The sequence below is a fragment of the Pseudorasbora parva genome, chromosome 21 (genome assembly GCF_024679245.1).
Source record: "Pseudorasbora parva isolate DD20220531a chromosome 21, ASM2467924v1, whole genome shotgun sequence".
Taxonomy (NCBI): domain Eukaryota; kingdom Metazoa; phylum Chordata; class Actinopteri; order Cypriniformes; family Gobionidae; genus Pseudorasbora; species Pseudorasbora parva.
Window position 1 is genome coordinate 28,485,491 of NC_090192.1, and position 7,843 is coordinate 28,493,333.

The following is a 7,843-nucleotide window of genomic DNA, read 5'->3' on the forward strand; positions in this document are numbered from 1 at the left end:
CCTGTATGATTTATAAGCATTTTGAAAAGTGACATGGCCAATATTTCACCCTCTCCTGTGTGTCATAATACACACACACGCAAAATACAATAATGCACTGTACGCAATACTACTACGAACTTTGCTTTCATAGTGTTCGTTTGGAAGGGGGCAAGCAAAAAGTACACGCGAGACAAAAAGACAATTTGACTATTTATTGATGATACTGCACTCACGTGTCACCGTTTAGGCAAATGGTGAAAAGAATCAAAATCAGCTGGCACAAATACTCTTAAACAAACAAAAATACGGACCAACAGAACATCCAAAGAAAGAGAAAAAACACAGCTTGTTAGCTAACATTACCGGCTTGACATCAGGATCGATCATTCGCACGCAGCCCGTCATCCGCGGTGGCCATAGTTTATTTCACACAGAATTCTCACAACCCGCGAAAAGTTCAGACGGCTGATGACATCAGCAGGGGGTAGCACACCGACACATCGCTGGGCCTCTGGGCCGTTCTGTCACTACACATCTAATTTTGATTGGCTAATGACCCACGTCAGTCAAAGCTATGGTCCAATGGAAAATAGCAGCTTCAATGGAAGGCAAGCTATTCTACTAGTGCTGGTCCTCGGGGCTGTGATGCGTTTAGATGATGACATATGGAAAATACACCAAAAATAAATACATTCTTTCTGGAAATATAATCGTAACTATATATATATATATATATATATATATATATATATATATATATATATATATATATATATATATATATATATATAGTGATTTTGACAGGGCCAGCAGAGAAGGCCCTGCTGGCCCTGACGGCCCACCACTGTTATTATATAATATATAATGATATTATACATTTTTTATTATGAAATACTCAAATATTTATTAAATAATCATAAATTAAATAAGAATGATAAAAATAACAATTAGTAGTAGTAGTTTTTAAAAAAAAATTGTGTGTGTGTGTGGGGGGGGGGGTTATGATTAAAATGTAATAATTTCATATTATTATTTTCATCATCATCATCCCCCCAACCCCCTCCCTTAGCTGATCACATGCCTCATAATTCTCCAATATTTTTCTCTCCTCGTGTATATACAGCGCCACTTGGCTCCAGAGACATTCTTTGACATTTTTGGGATGGAGATCCACGAATTTGACAGACTTCCTCTTTGGAAGCGCAACGACATGAAGAAGAAAGCGAAGCTCTTCTAGCTATAGCAGATTGTGCATGTTTTAATTTATCAGTCACTCATATGATGTATTAGAGCTATATTCCTCTGATTTACTTTTCCTTTATTGTTATTATTGTTTGCATCCAATTACAAGCACAAAAAAAGTTTATTTTGCTTCAAAAAGACCACTTTTTATTTTCCCAAATAGATATCTTTATCTTTTATTGAGTGAGTGTTTGAATATGAACAAAATGCGGTGCGCGTGACCCCTAGAAGCGAACGCGGGAGCTGATGGTGTGCCTGCCCTCATTAAACCTGCCTCCAGGACCAGAGAGATTTATCCTCCTCCCTCCTGGCCCTCTCGTAAAACAGGACTATAATTTTTTTGATGGGAAACCGGGGCTGTCAGCAGGGATCGCCCTCTAAACAGGCCGTTAAGGTGGTGGAGTTGGGATCCCCTGGAGCCCCCCTGCTGCTGCGGGCCTAACGAGACCTTTGAAGTGCGTTAAAAGCGGGAAGTGAGAGCTACTGAAGATCCTCCACCTGCGGAGCCGAGGTTCTGGAAAGCATTAGAAACTGAAATCCGCGTCCTCTCCCACCAGCACTCTGCCGCCTCATCACAACCCCGAAGTGGAAAAAAAAATCCTACATGTAAAGTAGCAAGCATATCTTCTCACCTTAGCCAAAGCCCATAACAGCTCCTGAGATAGACAAGTTCGTTATCAAAAATATTTTTGTCTGATAGTAAGAAGAGGCGGTGGTGTTTATTATTATTATTACTTGTAAAAAAATAAATAAATAAAAATCCTAAAAATAAAAAAACCCACTATAATTGAATTTCACCACTAGAGGTCAGGCGTGGGAAGATAAACATCGACTCGCCTCCTCTGAATCAGACAATCCGTTTGTTTTGACTACCGATTTTTCTGCAATATTTAACAGTATTTTATTTTTAATAAAGCAAGAAAAGCCTTTGAAATGACTGCCTCGGGGGTGTTTCAATACTGCCACTGTGTTGACGTGGGATTGTCGGAGCTGTAGCCATAGCATTTGTGCCAGGTGTAGACTCGATATCAGGGCCGTATCTCTGTCATTATTGCTGCTGAATAATGCTGTTCCCATACACACTGTCTCGGCTTGCAGATATATTATGGGCCGCCGTTGGCTATTATTACCGGCAGTTTCCTGTGTTACTAGCAGGGTTAATGACAGAGAACTAGGACATATTACAGCATTGTGCTTTTATAGTAGGCCTATCACAAAACATACTATAACGAGTGTGATTAATAGAAACAGACCTGTATGTCACTTTAAAACAGAATGAAGAGTTGTTTTTGATACCCCCTACTGTGTACCTCACCCCTTTTCTGTCTTTTTTGAGGGAAAGATTTGATGAAAATGGTGTAAGCTCTGCTGAGTAATAAAACTCTGCTTCAGATCATGTTGTCTTATGTAATTATTACTGTGTGGTACATGAAATACAAGACCCTGTGCCGTAAAGGGAGCCGTTATAAGTGGGAGGTCCGCCTGTTGAGTCACTTGGAAATCCCTGGGTGCTTTCCTTCATGTTCTCTGCCTGATAAATGTACTCTGTGGTTTGACCTCTTTTTCCCAAAACGTTCTCCGCTGGCTCCACAGAGTCCAATTCAAAACAAGCCATGGCACTGTCACTCTGAATTGTTGAATAGTGTTTGAGCAAGAGAATGGCGCTGCATCTGAATATGCCTACTAAATAGGCTAGTTGGCCATAAAAAACGTGACAGTATGTCCGAATTCATATAGTATTCATAAAACAGTAGGTGAAACAGACTGGTTTCGTTTCACCTACTGTTTTAACAGAGCTAGGCCTACGTACTACTACATCCGGCAAGATTCTGAAGTGCGCATTCGATGGCCACTTAACTATCCCGTGAGGCCACAGGAGAAGATTCAGCAAATTACAACATGGAGGCAGATGTAGCTAGCTTTGTAAGCTTGTGCTTAGTTAATAAGGTGTAATATAGAATAATAATGCTTTGTTTACTTTTATTTCATTTTCAGCACCAATTCTGCCAATTTTAAACTGTTCAACTTGTATACAAAACTGCCTTATGTTCAATTTATATACAAATCAGTTATAATTGTAACCTTTATTATAGTAGTAAATTTGACATGTACCTGTAGGCTACATAATATTTATCCAAATGAATCGATATGTAAAAGCGAGTGCAATTCACCCTTAGCTGAGAGTTTTACTGACAGGCGATCTGGCCAATCATAATTCTGAATACGCCATTTTGTCCGACAAACAATTCAGACTATTACTCAATATCTCCTTGGGAATGTTTGACGCCGGCGTTGGTGGACTCGAACTTGAAGAATGGTGTGTATTGATGTCTTTCCACGGTTAAAACAACATACATCTGATGTTCAGGAGGGGATTTTTCCGCAGACTCTTGCCGGGTCCAAGGCGTAGATTATACCCACGATGTGTGAGCAGTAGCCTGGCTTGCTAAAAATATAATTGGGAGAATGATATCATTTCAAAGTGGTCAGGCTAATGTTGTGTTTATATACTGATGTTGGAGTGCTGAGCTAACTCTCTCTCGCACACACACACAAAGTGAGGCAGCAAGCGCATCACACGCAACGATTCAGCAAAAAGGTGCTTTTCAGAACAATGCGTGGGCCACACTAACACTAAACTTTGATGTCAAGTAGGGGGCTACAAAATATCATCCCACGGGCCGCGAGTTTGAGACCCCTGATATAGAGGCTTTAGCTTCAATTTTGATGAAATTATTCTCTAATCGGTTACATATTATGTTGTGGTTATATCCCTCAAATGCATAATGCATTCCTTAATGTCTTGCTCTCTCAGATATTTATCCTGTTAGCCAAAAATTACAAATTATTTCATTGGGAATGTCTGACACCAGTGCATAATAGACGTGCCAGGCAACAGTAAGGAGGGACTTAGCGAAGGGCTAACTGAATCGTGAAATTTGTGTCAATACCCAGCCCTAGGTCTTTCCATGTTTGACAGACTGACACAGGCCCACCAGTTGAAAAAGTTATGAATGGAGGTATTTGAGCAAGAAGATGAGTGTTTATTGAGGTTTCTCACCCATACCGCTGTCACCCTCCTGCAAATTAGAAACAGGAAAAAAAAGAAAAAAAAAAGCTTTTAACCATGTTCGACAGACTGTGACATGGATCCACCAGTACCAAAAGATACACACATACCATCCTGTGGAGCTCATCATCATGCTTGGTTTGATTTGCTTTTTAGGACGCCTATTCATGATTTCAGATGTTTTTCTGATATTTGGTTCTGGCTACTCATGCCTGGTTTGTGTTTTGACATCTCATCTCCGTCTCACCGCTGTATCCACTGAGTATTTAGGATGGTTACACCGTTCTTGGATTTCAGACCCCACAAGCCCTGTCAGGATGTCCTGAGCTGAATCTGACGAAAATGTGGTGGTAATTATAACAGCTTTGCCACTGTACGTGCCACCCTGAATGTTCTCGACAGATCGTTCTCACACGAGAAACCAAAAATGTTTTTTTTCTTGTATGAGCTAAACTGAACCTGATCGCTCGACGTAGGAGTGGCAGAATAATATTATTTCATGACATAACGCTCTCCTCTTGAGGATCCATGGGAGCGCAAAACCGAGTTTGATCAGGTGCCTTGCTTTCCCTGACTGTGTGAAAAGCTACACAGACTTGCCATGGTGGGTTATTGTCAACAGTCAGCAAGACCGCATAGTAGGTTAGAACTTCAGAAGAACATGAATATGAAATCTTCAGATACAATCTTCTATCCTTTTATCCGCCTACCGAACAGGGCAGGGCCGGCGTTTGCTATAGGCGAGCTAGGCGGTCGCCTAGGGCGACAATTGTGTTAGGGGCGCGAGCGCACTCTAGTGCCGCCCATTACTTCCCATTAAGCATAGAATCGGAACAAGCGAAATACAACATAATGTTCATTAAACATGATCGTCATAGGGTGCCCCCTCAGCCACACGTTTAATTACTTATCAACCTGATTATTAGATTGAATTGATGGTGATTATTGATTATCAGTTCAGGCGTTAGGTCAGGCAGTGCTCATCTTGCGCGTTCATCAAAAATGAGGCGCCTAAACCACGCACAGGGATGGAAAAAGAGAAAAAAGAAAGGAAGAAAATCAAAAGAAAGCCCAGTATAGAGGTTAGTCTTCTTATCTCAGCCAATAAGTTGTCAAACTAAATAAAATTACTTAGTATCAATCTTATCAACTAATATTTATTTTATAAATATTATTAATATTGTCACTAAGCTATCACTTGCTAGTTTTCTACATAATTACTATACGTATTGCAAACATAACTTCACTGACAATAATCTACAATAACCTACATGGATGTCATTTAAATATAAAAAGTCCAGTTGGTTATGAATGTAACGTATGCATTTTATTTATAAAAAGTACAAACGCTCTCTACGTGGGCGTCGGAAGGAAATAAATACGGCCTCTCGTTTTTTTTTTTTTTTTTTTTACTGGAGCAGCCTAACGATAGACGCCATATTATTTACATTAAACACAAATATGCTGTGTTCATTAAATTCTTTACAGTGGCTGTAGTGTAGTGGTAAGTCGCATGGCATCAAGATTTGATGCATCTCGATCAGAGGTTCGATCCTGCCTTTTACCACACTCGCTCTATTCCCTTTTCCCATCACATATCAGATCGGAAAGGCATTTATTTTCAATAAAAAGTGAGAAAATGTTTGAAAAGTGGAAATAAAGCGTCGAACGTGTTTAATAATAAGTGCTTCTCGGTTAGGCCTAGGAAAAAAGACATGTGCTGAATTAGAATAGAGACGATAAAAGTGAGTGGGGAGGGGTGGGGGGCGCAAAACTCCATCTCGCCTAGGGCAACCAAAGACCTAGAGCCGGCCCTGGAACAGGGTTCAGTGATGGATGGCATCTTATCGCCCCATTGCTCTGATTGATTTACTTGGCACATCCCAAGAACCTCTTTGTGTACAAAGATTGTGATGGTGTTTTGTGAGTGTATCTGTCTATGTGTGTAACATGGGAAAGGTCTTTGAATCAAAAGACCCCAGTGCTCGGATGGGTCTGAATCAGTGACCCCCTGCTCTCTGACTCACAGCTGTGGAATGTTCTTTGTGCTTCAACCAGTAGCAGCCAGGAGGATCTGCCAATGTCTGAACCCACACCATCCAGCTGATACACAGCAACCAAACAATTCAATCCTTCCCAGGCATTTGAGCGGCATTCCAGATTCTTCATAAATCTGTTACCTGTTCTAGGAGGCTTTGAACTTGAATCTGAATCTTGGGATCTGTACAAAAGCATATTCACATTGTTCCTTTATGCTCCATGAGCATGAACAATATGACGGCCCTTATTTCTTCCCTTTACAAACAAACCTTTGGGAAGCAGACCACCCTCAGTCAGGCCCCCATCCCACACACGCCTCACAGACAGTTTTTCATTCACACATCCACCTCTAAAGCCACAGGATCAGCTGAGTCTGAATACTGACTGGAAACCTGTTAGATTAACTAAGGCTGTTTGTATAGGGTTCCTCATACTGACTCAGTTAGAGGGGATTACCCTTTTGCTCAGAGGTGAGTAACCACTGTTGCTAAAAAAAAAAATCTCACATTGGGCTATGATATTAAAAATGGTTCCCTAATGCACAACATTGATGTGTTTTTCATCAATTGCAGATTTAAATCCATCAAAAATGAAAGCTGTTTGAAAACAGTGACTGCTGTCATTTCACCAGCATTACCAGATGGGATCACAAGGAAACGTAGAAGGTAGATAAAAAATATGATAAATAAAATAACTTTGGCATTTAGTGCTAGACAGGCATGGTGTGAGTAATTCAGAAACTGCTGATCTATCGGGATTTCCACACACAACCATCTCTAGGATTTAAATAGAATGGTCCCAAAAAGAGAAATGTCCAGTGATCTGCATTCTGTGGGGGAAAATGCCTTGTTTATACCAAACATCAGATGAGAATAATTCAGTAATTCAAATAACCACTTGTTACAAGTGAGGTCTGCAGAACAGCATCTCTGAACACACAATACATCGAACCTTGAAGCAGATGGGCTATAGCAGAAGAAGACCACACCGGATGCTACTCCTGTCAGCTAAGAACAGGAAACTGAGGCTACAGTTCACACAGCCCCACCAAAACAGGACAATAGAAGATTGGAAAAATAGTGCCTGGTCTAATGAGTCTTGATTTCTTCTTCGACATTCAGAATTTGGCGTAAACAACATGAAAGTGTGGATCAATCCTGCAACGTAATCAATTGTTCAGGCCGGTGGTGGTGGTATAATGGTGTGGGGGATATTTTCTTGGCATACATAGGCCGTACCAATTGTGCATTGCTTATCGCTTTGTGAGCACAGTGTGCCCATCTTCTGATGGCTACTTCAAGCAGGATAACACGTCATGTCACAAATGTCAAATGGCCTCAAATGGCTTCCATGGTAACCAGATTTCAATCCAATAGAGCACCTTGGGGATGTGGTGGAACTGGAAATTCACCCGACAAATCACCAGTAACTGCGTGGTTATCATGTCAATATGGACCAATATCTCTGAGGAATGTTTCTTGTTTATGCCATGAAGAATTAAGGCAAAGG